We start from the raw sequence: 18773 nt of genomic DNA on the forward strand, positions 1-18773 counted from the left end.
GTTTAAAGGAACACAATTCTGCAAGAAAGACAATGGACAAATTGCATTTCTGAAGAAGAGACTTATCTGTGTGCTATGAAAAGCGCGCTGAATTTATTCTTTCTATAAAGGTTGGTTGACTTCTGTTCCTGCTGTGGTAGGTGATATTAGATTGACAGTGACACATGTATGCTGACATAAATTCAGGAAATGGCATTATTTACTGTCAATCTCCTACTGCAGGTGGTAGTATCGCCGTTCCAAAAAGTAGCTCGGCAGGACATATTGCAACTTCTCATAAAGGTTCAAATTGTATTAAAGGAAATAGCTGCACAGGGAAGAAAGAGATTGTCTGATGATGCGTGCACCATATCTATCCGCACAGAGAAAAGCTAACCTTTACAGAAATACACGACCAAGGCAGCACGCGCACTCCTTTCTCTAGATACTTCTAACCAGAGAAGAAAGCCCTGTTCTATTTCTCCTTTAGAAGCATGCCCTTCTGAGCTGTGAAATTGACACGCCTGGTGATTGACCTCATGAGGTTGTTATGGTTCATCCTGTGTGTTTTGCTGCCAATATTGTTGGACCCAACCTGATTCATGAAAGTGTTTTATAATGGCACAATCCCATAGGAAAACGTTCCATGAATCAGGCCCTTATAGAAAGTGTAGTTATTGTGACGGAGCCCTGAGGAAATTCAAAACGAGGTTTAAATGAACGATTCGCCCCGTTTGTGAAAAGAATCGCGTCTGATAACCATTTATTGATTACAATCAAATTGAATCAATTGGAATCGGAATACAGATGTAATATTAGTATGAGGTTGTTATGGTTCATCCTGTGTGTTTTGCTGCCAATATTGTTGGACCCAACCTGATTCATGAAAGTGTTTTATAATGGCACAATCCCATAGGAAAACGTTCCATGAATCAGGCCCTTATAGAATGTGTAGTTATTGTGACGGAGCCCTGAGGAAATTCAAAACGAGGTTTAAATGAACGATTCGCCCCGTTTGTGAAAAGAATCGTGTCTGATAACCATTTATTGATTACAATCAAGTTGAATCAATTGGAATCGGAATACAGATGTAATATTAGTTTAAAGTCAAACAAAGTACAAATTAAATAAAATCAAAATAAATTAAGTGAAAAGATTTTTTTTTAAAAGGCAAAAGTGTTAATGCTTAGAGAAATCAAAAGGTGCTCTCTTCGAACTGTGCCATTTAAACCACAGTTCAAATACATCAAATCACTTTGGGGATCATTTCACAAAAAAAATATTTTTGTACAGAGTGTTCAATCAACATGTCCTCTAACATGCAGTGAGGTATTGTCATCTGGCATAGGTGTAGAAGTCCTGGCTTTTTTAATTTGGATTAATTAATACAATTCTGCAGGCAATTCCATCTCGGAGGGGCTGCTCTGCTAACAAATGCCCCTTTCATAAGCTCCATGGAACCCCATCTTGGAAAACAGATATCTGAATTCAAAGCCATCTTGTTGTAAAGGAAAAGTGAGCCATGTCTCCTGTATGCAGATCAGGTCAAAAGATTTAAATTTGTCACATAGAGCCTCGGAATTCATTAAGTTCGAATGGCCCCTAGAGTTCCATGATAATAGTTGCCATTGGTAGTTTATCTTTAGGCGACTAAAGTTTTTGTTGCATATTTTGGATTTGTGAGACAGACTTTCTTAGAGATAGAGCAAGCCATCTCCATTCCTGGTCCTCTCCCACTTTTGGAAGCATGTTAATTTCCTTGGATCTATCTGTTTCCTCCCTAGATTGGTTGGGATTAGCCTTCTGGTGCATGAGATCCTTCTCATTCTCCCACCCATTGCTGAAGATCAGGATATCATATCCCATACTGTTGAATTGCTCTGTCTCCTGTATGATCAAGTCAAAGATCTTTTGTGAATTCGGGACAATTCAAACATGATCAAGGCGCGTAGGATGGATAAAGTCCACCAAACAGATGTCTGCCGAGGAGATCAGCCTCAATCGGGGAATCTCATTAAAGAGTGACAGAACACGGGGTCTATTCAGGGAAGATTTACCACCAATATCACACAAGTTATTAAGTAAGATACTCGGATATTCAGGAAATGAGACATTCCTCCACATTGTGTTCCTAAGGTCACTATCTTTGATGTGAAGGGGCCTAGCCTTTTCATAGTGCATTGGTTTCCCCGATTCCTGGGGTCCTTTAAGTTTGGTAGTTACATGCATGTTGCCAGATTGTGCAAAGGAAGTCCCCCCATCCCTTACAGGTACATCCCTCTGTCCCCACTGGCACTCATGCATGTGCTGTGTTTGAATCCCCCCTCCCATCAAATTATGATTAGCGGACATCTCATTCTGGCCCTGGATGGAAATACCTTGTTTCTAAACAATGATAGATCTGGTAAGAGGTCCAATATACTTTTTCTGATGGTGTTCGGGAGATCTGGGTTTTTTGTATCATTTTCAGTGGGGGACTGATGTTCTCCATTTGAGGATGACGTTGGTTCCCCAGACACCACCTCATCATTTGCAGACTTTCCATTTTTAGGTTGTATTTTCCCTTCTATGCCCTCTGAACCCTGGAATTTCAAAACCCCGATAGATAAAGGGGCCTGATTTAGATCCATGGGTTTGGAGCAGAAGCCCAATCTATTTGATTCAGCAGAGGTCATAGGATATTCAGCCATCAGACTTGAGAGTTCTTGTGGCAATATTTTTCTAGGGGTTGATTTCTCCAGTACCTTATAGAAATTTGAGAGTTGGAGTTGTTTTACGTCCTTATTCCCCCCCATTTGTTTTATAGTTGGTTTCCCATTTTCAGTTCCATCTGCCACCTCACCACTACCCTGTTTCAGACAGCCATCCTGCTAATTATTTGTATTTTTCATTTTATTCAATTTCTTTTTTTGTTTTGTTGTTTCCCAGAGTTATTCCTAGAGTGGGAATTGTGGCATCAGTATTATCGAGTTGCAAGGCCCTCCTGCTTTCTTCGTTTAATTGTATTAGATCCGATAGAGTCACTTCATTTGTTGGGAACTTTGTTGGGAACTTGGGTTCTTTTAGCTTAGTTTCCATTTTAACAGGCTTCGATCCTTTCTTTATCATCCTCTTTTTTGCTTTTAGAGCCAGGCGTTTTTGATACCTCGAGAGGAAGAAACCCTCCCCTCCTACACTTCCAGCATCCTCCTGTTTTTTAAACAGATCTTCTCACCCCCTCTATCCTTACCAGAGTTCATAACATCGATTAGGGCAGTTGGGCTATCTGGGCTCTCATCGCTATTTGTTTCCTTTTCCTTCACCGGCAGCTCCATCCCCAAAGTTGTTCTTGGGGTGGTGTTCCGAGTCAATTTTAATAAGCCTTGTTCTAATTTGGTAATTTTGAGTGAGAGTTCATTAACTGCCTCTATGATCCTCTTTTCTCCTTCTGTTTCTGATTTCAAGGCACTATTTCCAATTTCATCCTTGCTCATATTCATTCCATTCCTGGATGCTAACGCATTTGCAAAGCTGGGTCCCTCATTTCCAATAACCATTGTTTGGCATACTTGTGCGTTAGTTATTGGAACTATTGGTGTTGTAACTTTCATTGCCACGGGGTCCATGCCATCAGCTTTACCCATTAGGAAGCCTTCCACTCTACTAAGTTTTAGTTGAGATTCCATTACAATCCTTTTTAGATCTCTCATCTCCAAATGGGTAAGCTCATGCCCCTTGTCAAGGAGATTCAATATCCTTGAAATCATGGGGAGTGATTCCTCAAACTTATCATTATTTTCAGGTATGGGGGAGCTCGTAAAAGAGAGACCCCTGATGTTCGTGAATTGGTAGCATGTAGGGGTGGAGCAGTGCCGAGCAGATTCTCAGGTACTACATGCCCCACCTGTACCGCCATGACAGCTTTATGTTCACCTCCCCAAGTTTCCTTTATGTCAGTAAAGATTGAGGGCGATGATAAGGGGAATCTCGCATTTGTTGAAAACATTATGTGGGGTGTTAGGGTTCTGATTTGTGGGAGAGTGTTAAAGAGATGCACGTTGTCAATTCCGTTCCGTGCTGCATTTACAGGTGTATATGGACCCCTAGAGAGCCTAATACGCTTCCCCAGTTCCATCTTTACTGTTTGACCCATCATAGAGACATCTAGGTTTATATTGTCTGTCTCTGCGTTCACGTCCTCGTTGAGTATCTGGTTTTGCGGCTCTCTTATACTCAGAAAACTGGACTGAATGGGGATATGAGATTCAATGGACAGGCCAGCTGGGACAAAAGATATATCCTCCTTCCCCAGGAATTGCCCTCCCATGTTTGTGTGTATTTGTGAATGCATATACGAGAGTTCCACCTCCTGTTTAATGTCAGCCTTTTTTTGTCTTCATAATCCTGTTTATTCAAATCCCAGGTACTTTTTTCTTCATTCATAATATTTAGAGTATGGACCTTTACTTTTTGTCCATCTGCCCCTTCCCACTCTGAATAGAATCAACAAATTCCCTAAATGATTTCACTTGACATGGGGTAGGAAGGTTGTTGTCCATTGTCAGTACCTCACCTGGAGTCTTTGCTAAACACACTTTCCCATTCCTCAACACAGTTGCCATTTCCCTAAACCAATGTACTGTTTCTTATAAATCTGTTTAGCCTGTATTTTATCAGAAGCCACAGTTCCCCCAACCCCACTCACCCACTCACCCTCACAGCCCAACAGCTTACTTAGAGCTTACTTCGTACACACGCGAGAAACCCTGCTTTAGTAAGCAGTTCGCGCAAAGCTGAGAGGGATGGGGGTGTGGATATAGGTCACACAGCTTCTGCAAAGAGTGGGAAAAGACAAAAGATCCAATCAGCACTCTGGAACTATATTCCTTCCAATAACAATCATGAAAGACCCCAAGGACAAGGCCCAGCCCACTGGAGTAAGCCCAGCTCAGAGCCCAACCCAGAGGAATAGAGCCAGGTGCACAGACGAGAAAGGACTCAAACTGGAAAAGTAACAAAAACGGCTCTCTAAATTCAGTATATTCACTCTGGTAAAATGAGTCCAAAACACAGTCCAGTCCAGCAGGTGTTTCGCCGCTCAAGGTAGAATAGCGCTTCCTCTTCTCCTTACAGGCAACCAAAGGAGCAGAGAAACGAGTTGATATGGTGCTGAGTAACAACAGTAGCAATAGTCCAAATATGGTCACCAACAGCGTGTACAGCCCAACATCTTACTTAGAGTTTACTTCGATGCATGGTTATTTACAGGTGAGGTCATGTTCTACAGGTTCATTTATCATCATTCTCTAGGAACCATATTATCAAATTTTGCCTGAATTTAGTGAAGGTTTGGTCCATTTTGAGTGTGATAGGTAATGAGTTCCACAGTTGAGCTGCTTTGACTGGGAAACTGGTGCCTCCAATGATGGATAATATAAAGCAAGGCACCTGAAGGCAGTTGGAATTGACTAGTCTTGTGGGTCTAGTAGAGGTTTTTCTAGAAAATCTTTCTATTAGATATCGTGGTGCTTTATTGTTTAGGCATTTGTGGGTGAGGGATGCTGTTTTTAGTCGGATTTTCTCATGTGTGGATAGCCGCTTGTATTTCCTTCTTGTTTCAGAGATATATTCTTTCCTAGAGATACTGAGAGCAGCTCTAAGGGTGTTGTTTTGGAGTATCTGTATTTTGTTAATAATGTATTTAATGGCTCCAATGTATAAGGCTTTGCAGTAATTGAGCTTGGATAAAATGAGGGCTCTGGCTAGGATCATGCAACTATTGGATGAGTGGAATTGTTTACCAACTCTAATTAATTTGCATGTGTATGCTGTAGAAGAGGCTAGAGTATTTAGCTGTTTAGTGAATGTTTGTAACGCTCACCTGATTCTCGCAGAGGCGCCGGTCTTGACTGGGCGACTACCGTATCTTCAAAGGTGATGTGTAGCACCCGGTTGGCTCTTTGGGCTGGACCTCTGTGCACTGTATGCCTGACGTGTAGAGTAAGATGTCTGCAGATAGAAAATATGGGGTTAATGAACTGGGGTTATTGGGGTGTCCCTATCTCTTTCCTCTTCTCCTCTCCTGTAGACCCCCAAAGGTTAATGCTCTCACCTTAGGTAAGTGAATGCCGAGCTCTCCATCTGCCTCGGGGCAGGGTGCTGTAACCAGTTTCTTCACTGAATAGGTAGCGCAGGCCTCTTGACTTCAGAGGACTGCTGTCCGTCGTTTACTGCACGAACGGTAAGTTTCGAGTCATTCAAATGTCTTTAAAGTCTTTAGTAATGATGTCTCTTATTTTGCAGGGTTCCGGCGATGGCGGATGACGGGCTGAAGTGAGTTGAAGATGGAGCCCGTGTGATGAATAGAAGCGCCTGGAAGCACGTAAGTAAGCGCTTGTTGCCTGCTTCACTATGCGCTCTAACTGTCTTTTTATTTTGCAGGTACGAGTTCGGAGCGGCTGCAGGGTGCCGGAATACCCACTGGATTAGATGTGGAAAGGAGTAATGGCACGTGAGTATTAAAGTTCCCCAATGTCTTTAAACGCACCTTGTTTTGTCTTTCAGATGCCGGAATGCAGTGTGAAGACCTCCGGAGCGCATGAAGAGTAGGTAAGCCTTTGCCTTTCAGATGCCGGAATGCTAACCTGTTCTTTCTTGTCTTTATAGGTGTTGCTGAAGACTGGATTCAGGATGGTAAGCCTTTGCCTTTCAGATGCCGGAATGCTAACCTGTTCTTTCTTGTCTTTATAGGTGTTGCTGAAGACTGGATTCAGGATGGTAAGCCTTTTTCCTTAGGCCCAGGACCGGATGCAGAAGACACAATGAGCGTTCTGCTGCAGAGGTTGCAGAATAACGCAAAGCAAGATTCATCCACCGGGTGTGGTTTAAATAGCCTCCTGTAGTGCTTAGATGTCTCCTTCCACAGCCACGCCTAAGTAAGAAAAGAGTTCCTGGTAAGAAAAGAGTTCCTGCCTTCCAGAAGAGTTCCAGTGTTCTGAATCTAGGGAGTGGCTCCAGCCCCACCCAACAGGAAAAGTAGTTCCAAACAGAAGAGGATCAGAGGCTCAACTGGCAGGCAAGTAAGCAGCATGTTCTGCTGAAGGTAAGTCCACCCAAGCATTATGAGCCCGGCGCTTCCAGCGCTGGGACTGGGCATATTTATGAGCCTGGTGCCACTGGCGCCAGGACTGGGTCCAAAAGGTCCCAATTGGGACTGGTTGGCACTCGGAACCTGGGTTATGGATCTGCTTCCAAGGGAGTTGGGCAAACCCTGACCTTTTGGAAGCAGAGATCATGACAGTACCCCCCCTCAAGGCCCCTCCCAAACCGAGCTTCTCCGGGGGTTTTGGCTTGTCAGGAAATGTTCGGTGAAATCTTTTGATTAGGCGAGGAGCGTGGACATATTCAGCAGGTTCCCAGGATCTCTCTTGGGGGCCGTAGCCTTTCCAGTCAATTAGGTAGAATAGTTTAGATTTGGAGATCTTGGAGTCCAGAATGCTTTTGACTTCAAACTCGAGTTCTCCATCCACTAGGATAGGTTTTGGAGATTTGGTTAGTCGGGTTTGAGGTTGCACGGGTTTTAATAGAGAGACGTGGAAGACCGGATGTATCTTCATGTGCGGGGGCAAGTCCAACTTGACCGCTACTGGGTTTACTATGGTAGTGATGGAATAGGGACCAAGGTATCTTGGGTTGAATGTGCGTGGCCCTTTTAGAGATAGATATTTGGTGGATAACCAGACTTGATCCCCTACTTGATAGTGAGGGGCTTCCTTCCGATGTTGATCTGCTCCTTTCTTGTATTGTTCTTTAGCCCTTTGAAGGTGAGAAACAGCTTCCTTAAAGGCTTGGGTGATTGTAGAATGCAGGTAGTCTACTGCTGGTGTTTCAAGATCTTGGAGGGGATCCAACTCCGAGGTTCGAGGGTGACTGCCGTACAAAAGAAAAAACGGGGTTTTCCCAGTTCCCGAATGGACAGAGTTATTGTAGGCATACTCGGCTATCCAAAGGATATCTTTCCAAGTTTTTTCAGTTTGTTGCAGCATGCACCGTAAATACTGTTCCAGAGTTTGATTGGTCCTCTCGGTTTGTCCGTCGGTCTGAGGGTGGTGACTGGTCGATAGTCTCACATCAATTTGAGCCGACCGACAGCAACTTCGCCAAAAATGAGAAATAAATTGACTACCTAACACCATGAATATTTTCCTCAACTGATCTTTCTTTTTCATTTGTTCATGCATTTGCAGCTTTAATTTGTTCCCTTACCATTTTAGAGAATTCTGGGAAATCCTCTAATGGGGGGACTTCTGTGCTTTCTTCTAGCTGTGTGGAAGTGTCTCTGGAGAGACTCCACCCTAAAATATCTTGGCACATCAGCTTCCGTTTCAATTTGCTGTATTTCAAATTCCAGTTTTTCTTTTTCATATTCACCCACCTTAAATAGGATGCACTCATCCTGATAACAAATCACATCCTTTGATTCATAAGGGAGAATAGACTGAATTCTGAAAATCTCCTTTGGTTTAGAATCTAAGGACTCAGGCAGTTGAACATGTGAAGTGACATAGCTTTCAGGGATGTTTCCAATCACTGGCTTATTTAGATCAGCAGTGTAGTGGGATTCCTTCACTACCATCCCTAATGCTGTACCTTCTTCCAAATTAATGTCTAGGCAGACTTGTTATTCACCAGAATTTGAATGGGGCCATCCCCAATCTCTACTAATGGTTTATATTCACATTCTATCCCCTGCTGTCTAATGAATTCATTGAGACACAAGCATGCATTGGGCGCTTTTACCTGTTGTCCTTTTCTGTACTTTAATGCTATTGCAAATTGCCTTGTGAAAGCAGGAATAAGAACATCTTTCTTTATTTGAAGCTCAAATGCATATGGCATCATTTAAGCACAATTATAAGCTTGTCTTCTGTTCTCAAATGCAGGTGCTGCTCCACCCAGTCTAGACCAAACCTTTTGATTAAAAATCTAAAACCATACACAGTGTGTTCATGATGTCATTTCCTATATAGGATTTAGTTTAGGTTCCACTTACAATCCATACATTGTGATGGATGCTTTCCGACCCCATTGTGATTTTCAACATGCATCTTCCCACAATTTCTTTGCCCAAATCAGGGCATTCTAGACCATAAATGCCTTGATTTTGTATTTTAAAACTTGGTATCTCTTCTCTGCCAAGCATTTGTGTAAACACATTGGGCCTCATTACAATTTCAGCGCTAGCCTTGCCGGTAAAACCGGCAGGCTGTCGCCAAACTTGGGAATTTTTACCGGGCACCAGTAAAAAATGCTCTCTCCCATGCACTCTGAATGGTACTGGTGTATCCGAAATGCTCTGCTCACGGGTGCTGGTCCGCCCGCCAGGTCCGAACTGGTGGGCTTAAAGGCACCGGCGAGCAGAACTCATGGTTTGCCAGTCCAGTAACAATAGTACCGGCAAGCTTACCAGTACCGTAGTTGCCAGACCAGCAAACTTGTTATGAGGCCAATTTTCATTAATTAAACTGTTTTCCTGCTCTAGGGCCAACATTGCTTGAATCATTTCTGGATGTCCACTCACATGCACAGGAATACAGGCCTGACGTTGTTTCATGTGTATTTCTGCAATTGTTGATATATTTTTCCTGACCTAACTCTGTAGCAATATTTTGTTTAGAGTTTTCCTTATGTAGATAAAAAAAAATGTGTTCATCATCTGTATTTGCCAATTTTTCTTGGTGGTCCAAGTGAAATTGGTGGTCCAAGGTCATCTCTAAAGATTGCTTTTCTTTTTCTCATTGCATTTCACCCTGGCACATGAAAATGACAGTGACACTAGGTGCACAACCATTCTGACAATACACTTGCACTTTTGTACTGCTACTCGGGTGGCTCATGAATTATATAGGTTTCAGGGTTTTATTTGGCCGAAGACAACAACACCCCATTTACCCCATTAATAAGGGTTGACAGTATCATAAGGCAACATGTCCCTAAAAGGAATGGGGTCTCATCAATGGCTGTGACCACCACAAGCTCATTCTATGCTTCCTTGCCTTGATATTGACTTCAGTGACACCTTCCACATGTGTTTCCTCTACATTGAAATTATGCACAGGGCCTTCAATCCGCCTCAACTTTAGTATGTCTTGTGTGGATCGCCCTTCATTTATGCTGTCCAATAATTTCCTTGACATTACGGTTGCCTGGGCATCTGCGTCAATCATTGAACATTTATTACACCTCTCTCCAATCGTGATAGGGGCATAATATCTGTCCTCATTTTTTCAAAGTATGCACAGGAAGTGTGAGTTGTTACTGATTTCAGGGCTTATTTTCTTTAGGGCCATACCTGTTGTTTCTGCCTCTTGAAATGTGCCTTGAAATATTCTTCAGGGACTTCATTTGCATCCGGCCTTTGTAACATTTCCATTTCTGTAGTGATATGAGCACTATTAGAACTGTCAGGCAATGCAATCTCTTCATATGTTTTATAGCTTCACCGATCATCTCATTTGTTTCACAGTGCATGTCCTTTTTAAATTTTCTTTCAATTCTTTGTTCTTTGGGTTCTTCTTTTGCATTTCTCTTTTATTCTCTCTCATTTTCACACATGTGAATGGTTTGGTTCAACTCTAAATTGAATGACACCATTTCTTTTGTGTGTTTTCATTTCCTATGTCATCACTATTCATGTTTTCTTGGTTTTATATCACTAAGCAATTCAGTTTGTTTATTCAATGGTAAATCATTGCCTTATGTTCATTCATTGTGGGGAGCAAGGCTAATTAGTCATGCGTTGCCGATCTGTGCAATTACACTCTTGTGGCATGCTGCACTCTTACTCAGCTGATGTTTATGCACTGCACACAGCTATCCTATCTGCTCAGATAACATATTCACCTGTGCCTCCAAGCACTGAAATCTGTCCATATCCCTAAACTCATCCCTCTGTGCCCTAGGCTGGTACTGCTTTAATTCACTCTGATCAGGCCTGTTTTGGCTCCTTTCAGGAAATCTGGTTCCTTTTTGCATTTCCCCTGAATTCCAGGAACACCCGCGTGGGGAGCATGGGGTGACCATGCTCTTACCACGGCCAGCCTGTGGAGAGAACTGAACATAATGGCGAGGGGCATAGGATACATTCTTTTTCTCATTTGACTGAAATTGTTGGCTTTGTTGATTTCCATTTTAAGTTAACCTATCTACATACCTTGTTCTTGCCTGATTGCCAAATACCATTGTGGCAGTGTCAACCCTACCCTGGGTCCCCAATGCCTGTTATGTCCCATTAGACATCTGGTTCTGGTAATTATTTAGCCCTGACATATCAAAGCGAAATCCCACTTTCAGTGACTTACAAAGAGACCTAGGACTAATGTATGTGCTTCTGTCGCTGGGATAAATGGATGGGAACACAGTTGTTTGGGGGTGGTGCCGCCTTTCCTCACATGGCCACACCCCGTGGTTATGTGGTGTGTCATTCTTTGTTTAATTCTAAACTGTCTCCAATAACATTTTCCCAGGTTTACTTCTAGAAGTGCTGGGGCAGATTCTTTAGCGTTTTGTTGTTTGGATTCTTTATTTCTAAGGTCCCCTTTCTCAAAAGAGAAAGGGGAGCTAGCAGTGAGGTGGGGTCCATGGTGAGGTGGAAAAATCAATTGGGTATTTCATGTATCTGAAAAAGCTCAGTCACACTCTGGAGGTGTTCTTCTATGGATATAACTGAATCCTTTTTGAATGGGCTAATGGAAATATTCAATATTTTGAGTGTATTGTGCGATGCATCACCCCCCTTTCTCTGCTCTGGGTGTGTAGACCCGGCCTCGAGTACTGGGAAGCAGCCAGCTCTTGCTGAGTGAAAGGCAGCTGGGAAATCTCCCAGATTATGGCTGCATTCAGCCTCAGTGAGGGGAACGTACTGCTGCTCACAGAGGAAGGACAGCTCTGCACTCCTGACACCCCTGACACCCAAAGTGTGCCACCTTAATTCCCTACATTGTGCATATAGCCCTTGTGTTTCATTATACAGTATAGAGTTGTCTTGCCTTAGTTTGCCTCATTAATTTCTTTACTTTGCATTTTAAAATTGTCAACTGTTTCCATCCTTTTATCATTCTCTTCCAGTACTCTAATTCTTTAGAGGACTAACTGCCACACTTTTGAAGTGCCTGTACGCCTGCAATGTCTATCTTTTTTAATGCAATTTAAAAAAAAATGTAAGTGATCAATTTCTCCTTCAATGTCAGTAAACTGTCTCTCTTTCTGAACCAATTAAGCACCAAAAGGTAAGGTGTAGTTTGCGATAGGTACGGGAGAAATATGTGGAAGGTACGGGTGAATTATGTGGATGGAGTGCATAAATCAACTCAGAATACACAGAACGGATCGGAGTACATGGAACAGATTAGAGTGCACAGAATGAATTCGAGAGCATGGAACGGGTTGGAGTGCATGAAACGGGTTGGAGTGCATGAAACGGATTGGAGTGCATAGAACTGATTGGAGTGCATTGAACCGATTGGAGTGCGGGGAACGGATTAGAGTGCGTGGAACGGATTGGAGTGCGTGGAACAGATTGGAGTGCGTGGAACAGATTGGAGTCCATGAAGCGGACTGGAGTACATCGAACGGATTGGGGTGCATGGAACAGATTGGAGCTCATAGAATACGCGACATACATGGAATGGTTTGGAGTGCATGTAAACCATCATATCACATCACCACGCTTACTCTCTTCTTTACACCACCATTCAACCAGAACACAGAGATACTATGATACCATTCGGTATAGCTGTTCTCATACCAACATCCGCCTCATACTCCCCATCACTCTAACTAAACACTGCTGGTTACACACCATCCAGCCAGGCGTTCTCCTCAGGCCTAACACAGCCAGAATCGGTCTGGATAAAACCTACCAGAACAAACACATACTCTTGATCTCTCAACCACCACACCTAACGCTAAGAAGCAGCTATTACACAAATGCCACACCAGCTGCACACATATACAGTGCTCTAACGCACCTTTGACTCTCTACTCTCTCTACTGACTTGAACTTTTGTTCCCGAGGGTGTTCAACCTACCAGTGCCTTGAGACTATACCAATGGTACATAAGGCGCATATAAATGCAAAGTAACATAACAAGTAACATAACATAACTTACATCATCATACTTGGCCTGTAGCTGCTCACAATGCTCAGCCTGTTTCATTTTCTCTTCTAACTGCAACATTTCTTTGAGCATTGCAGCCAGGTCTGTGTGCAAGCCAGAAAGGTTCTCATTGTCCTTCGCTGTGAGCTTAACTACCGTATGTAGAATAAACCAGGTCTGCCAGCAAGGCAAATTAGGCAGTCTCTTTGTTCTTACCGATCATCTGATTGAAAGAGTCTCAAAATACATGTTTTTAACACACTTCGACCAGCAAACTGCTCCTCTCAAACTTCCTTAGCAATCTTAGAAATGATGCGTTCCAACCAACTTGCCAATTTGTCAGAAGACCATGCTGCCTGTGCGTACATCTTTTGTATCTGCATAAGGGCAAAGGCCAGCAATTCCAAACCAAAGAAACACTTGCTAAGTAATAAGGCAGAGCAAATAATTCCTAATAGGCAACAAGGCAAGGCACAAATACACCCGGAATGCCAGGACATGGATCCTGACCTGAAATGACAGGCAGATACAATATCTGGACACAATAGTCTCCACGTATAAAGAACCAGTATAATGGGAACACTGAGCCTGAACTGAATTGATAGGGGAAGGCAGGGAATGGAGAACATATTCTCTACATTTCAGGTGTCACGTACCAAGTCTCAAAGAAAGAAAAAGAAAGAGACCCATACAGAGATTTACCCCTGCTGCATCCCCTCCTTAATTAACTACAATTCATACAGCTCACCCAAGTTATGTACTCTATGCTCGGTGATAAAATCCGTAATCAGCCAAGAGACTGCACCATCACCCGGGTGTTGTTTCGTCAAGTGTGAAAAAGGCAGAGACATGCAGCAAAAACAATTGGCATAAACAAACGACACCCAAAAGAGCCCTAAGCACCGGAGAGTCAGATCAAACGCAGACGTGTCCGCAGTCTAGTCGAGAACTGTTGCACTGGAGGAATGGACCAAACAATGACTGGCGTCAAGCTGCATTGCAGTTAGAAAGCCGCTTCTGATGCCATTAGAACTGGAGTGCAGTCCAGAGTCTTCTCTCCACTAGCAGCAGCATTGCTGACACCCGTCACATGTGGGGTACCACAAGGTTCTTGTGTCTCTCCCACATTGTATAATGTGTTCACAAAACCTCTATTCGATATTTTGGACTATCTGGTTGTCACATATACCAATTATTCTGACGACACCCAGATACTCATCCCTATCTCTGGAGAATACACAGCTGACTCTATCTCTGTGAATGCCATCTACCTAGTTATCCAAGCCTGGATGGCGCAACACGGACTCTGTTTAAATGACAAGAAGACAGAGCTCCTCATTCTCGGCTCCCCGCAAAAATGATCCAAACTGACCCCCGAGTTCAATTCCTTCATTATCGATGGTAACACTATCAAAACCTCCAAGGACACCAAAACGCTAGGGATCTACCTCAACTCTACTTTATCCTTGGCCAGACAAACAAATGCAGTTTCCTCCACAGCGGCTTACACTTGTAAGCTTATTACAGCCAGCCGCCCTTTCCTATCACCAACCAATTGTGTCACACTTGCCAGGACCATCGTGTTGGCAAAAATTGACTACTGTAATGCCCTCTATTTGGGCACTAACACATGCAACTTAAACAAGCTACAAATCATCCAAGATAACTCCATTAGAGCCGCCCTCACCATCCCTAGGAACCAACACATCTCAGACACCAGACGCAACTTACGCTGGCTTTCCGTCACTCAACGAATTTCACTGAAAACACTCACCCTCACTCATAAATGCCTTTCCAACCAAACACCAATATACTTAGCCAATAGATTTACCCTACACAACTCTAACAGACCTCGCAGAACTGCTCAGACTAACTGCCTCTCTATTCCACATTTCAACTTGCAAAGATCTGGCAGATCCAGCTTACCTTTTATGGCAGTGAAACTTTGGAACTCGCTCCCCAATTTGATAAGATCTGAACTGTAGATCTGAACTGTCCTTCCACAGTTTCAAAAATATGGCTGAAGCCTGGCTAATCGCCCAAGACCCATCACCTACTCACGGTACATAGGTTTGGTTTTCTCGCTCACCCGTAACTTCTTTCTTTTTTTTTTTTTTTATTACTTGTTTATAATTACAGTTAGTCATTTTTACAAGAGTTTTTACTGTTCCTTCCAAGCTAAGAGATTTGTAGCAGAGGTAAAGGGGCAGAAGCCAGCATAGATGAGGAAGAAGAGGAAAAGGAGAGCGAAGATAGAGAAGAAGAAAAATGAAAATGGAAGTCTGAAACTTGACATTTAAGATTCAACGTTCCACAGTTCACGGTTCAGAAAACCTCAACAAAAGCGGAAAAAAGTTCACAGTCTTCCGATCAACTTCGCCGAGGCTTCCTGTAATTCATTTGGGATCAATTCCCACAGCCATCGTACTGAGAGTGGTTCCACATTGATTTGCTGCCCTCGGTGCCTGATTGTGCGATTATTTTCCGAAACGCTGCTTCTAAGATTTTAGCTGTTGCTAATGCCCAGGACGTTCTTTCCCCTGAGATCAACCTGTTCCACCATGTCGTTTTTTCTTCTTGGAGTCCAACAAAATCGGTGCACAGGTTGTTTAAGTATGTAGCGCGTATTTCTCTTAGCTCCGAACATTGCATCAGAAGATGATATACTGTTTCCAGTTTATTTGTGTCACCACAAAGTCTGCATTCTGTAGTGGCTGTTTTTAGTCTGATTGATTGAATTTCGCGGGTAGGGAGGAGGTTTAGAAGCGCTCCATTAAAGGTGATCCTAAGTTGTTTGTCAGGGAACTTTGTGCAGTACGACAGAGGCCCATTCAGTCTGTTGAAAGTAGGTGGCAGATGTTTCGTGAGTTTGTTTAGTTGTGCCTTTTCCAGAGTATTAATCCAGTCTTGGGCTTCCAATTTGGATTTTACTCTTGTTGGATTGTTTTGCAGGTCTTCTTCTGTACATGCCACTTCCGCCAGTTTCTTCCTTAGCTTGTCTACCCATCTGTTGAGGATGGTCAGCTTACAGTTTCTTATTTCAGTCCCGATGATCTTGTAGGTCAGCGGTGCCTCCGGTAGTGCAGTGTTTCTCAAGAGTTGCATTTCTCCAAGCGTTACCGATTGTTCAAGCGAAAGCAGGCCTAGCTCACGCCTGATGAGATCCACTGAGACTGACTTAGGTAAACCTAGTAAGGATTTCCAAAGAAATCCTTCCAATTTCCTCCATATGGTGTTTGGCATGCTCAAAGTTGCGCCCATCCCATAGGTGAGTGTCGGCACTACCTTCCCTTTGTAGAATTGAATTACAGGGACAACTGAACATTTCCCGTATTTTCTATCCAGGTACCTCATTTGGGCTGCTAGATTCTTTGCTTTCATCCAAAGCGTCGCCTGCATTGTCCGTTCCTGGCTAGATGCATCTATGATGACTCCAAGGTATTTGTAGGATGGTACTACCTCGATATTTACGTTTCCCACATACCATTTGTTAGCTATCTTCTTTTTCGAGGTGCTTTTCCCAAGTATCAGAACCTTTGTTTTTTTCTTGTTTATCTGGAGGTTGTTTTCGTCCATATATGCCGCCAAGTTGTTTAATTGGCGCTGCAGGCCTATCTGTGTCTGATCTAACAGAATGAGGTCGTCAGCGTATAGTAGCCTTGAAATGTTCACCGTCCCCAATTTTGGAGGAAAAGGTCTTACAGAGAATTCAGTTTCCTTAAAGTCACCCAGGTATGCGATGAATAAGGCTGGGGCTAAGGGACATCCCTGTTTCACCTCATGTTTAGATGGAATTTTGCGCGATAGCATCCTTTGGGCATTAAGTCGGACTCTTAGTTTGGTGTTTTCGTGTAGGGCCATCACAGGATCAAGTAGCTCTCTTGGACATTCCCAGTTTTCCAATTTGGTCCAAAGTCTGCACCTGTCTACTCTGTCAAACGCCTGTGACAGGTCTACAAAAGCCATGTACTCTGGCGATGCTCCTTGTTTTGCCTTCACTTTTATCAGGATTAGCAAGCAGAAGTTCACTGAGGTGCTTCCGTTTTTAATGAAGCCCATTTGAAAGGGATCATCAGCTGGTGACGTTTTGGCCCAAACACGAAAGTTGCAAAGATTTTCCCTATTATGTCCAGCAGTGCTATTGGGCGATAGTTGCCCGGTTCTTCTCTGTCACCTTGCTTGTAAATCGGAACTATCACTGTTTCTGTCCAAGATGTGGGAATAGCTTTTGTTTCTCTACAGTGTTTAAAGATGGTGCTGATGAAATCTGACCATTACTCTGCGTTTTGTTTAATGTCTATGTTGCTGAGTCCATCCGGACCTGGTGCCCTTGATTTTTTTAGTCTTGTTATAGCGCCTCTTATATCATGTCTGTCAGATAGGTCGATCCATTGATGTCCTGTGTTTTTTTGCAAAGGGACCTCATTAAGTTTTGGAGATTTGTAGAGGTCTTCGAAGAATAAGGCCCATGATTCTTCGCTCACGGCGTTAGTTGTTTTGGTGTCTATTTCTTTATTTGGTCTTTTGATGAGCGTCCAAAAGTCACTGCTTTTCTTGGTGCTAAGTGCCCTTAGCATTTGCTCTGCATCCTTCTGGTGCTGAATGTACCTGTGCCCCCGGAGCCAAGATTTGTATAGCTTTATCTCGCTTTGTAAATTTCTCCACGCCAGTAAGGAGTTCACTGACTTAGCCTGTGTTGTCACTTTTCTTAAAAGTCTTCTTCGTTCCACCACTTCTTTATCATAGGCATGGATGTTTTTAGTTGTGGCATAATTTCAGTCTTTCATTTTCTTTCTTTGCTGTAACAGAAAGGGCAAGTAATCTGGTTAGTTTTCAGTGCATTCTTTTGCTTTTTGTAGGCATTTGTGATGTTAGCAATATTTGCTGCTGTTAAGCGCAGCCGTGTACGCTGGTTGTTTACCTCTATCTGGTGTTTGTAGTTTTGGGTTTGGGGAGGTGTTGATGCCCATGCAATTGTCACCAGGTTATGGTGGCTCTCCGTGGTTTTAAGCACCAAGTAGTTTTCCATATAGTGTAGCATACTCTCAGAGGTAAAGAAGTAGTCAAGGGGAGCATTCGATTTTCCTCTCTCCCATGTGGGTATCGTCCCCAACCATGGCCTCACTGTTGCGATGTTATATAAGTTTCTAGATTTCATCAGCACCATCCATACTGCTCCCCTCTCTTTGGCTTGTGAGCGTCCTTTCTTCTCCCCCATGTTGTCTGTGTCGATGTTGCAGTTCGAATTAAGATCTCCACATATGATTATGCTTGTTTGCGGATCTTCCACTGAGATGTTATCGATCAGCTTTTCTATTTTATCGCAGAAATCCCTACTTGAAGTTCTCTGTGGGTTCAGATATACAGTTATTATTGCGATCTTTGATGGTTTTGTTTGCCTTTGTGTACTCTGGTTTTGGTTCCACGTGGTTAAGATCGTCAAAATGCTGTGTGCTTCCAATATTTTTTTTGTTATTTCAATTCCGCCTCCCATTCGGATGGCTATCAGTAATCCTGCCGATGGCCGGCCAAACAAGCCTTTTGTTGCCGGGGCGAAGGCTATCTCAAATCCGTCTAGTGCTGGTTTCACCATTAACCATGTCTCTTGGAGACAAAGTATGTCAAATGCTCCAAGGTCTTGGTTATCTGGATTAGTTA

This window comes from Ambystoma mexicanum, chromosome 6q (assembly GCF_040938575.1).
Source record: "Ambystoma mexicanum isolate Mex_15411 chromosome 6q, UKY_AmexF1_1, whole genome shotgun sequence".
In the NCBI taxonomy this organism is placed as follows: Eukaryota; Metazoa; Chordata; class Amphibia; order Caudata; family Ambystomatidae; genus Ambystoma; species Ambystoma mexicanum.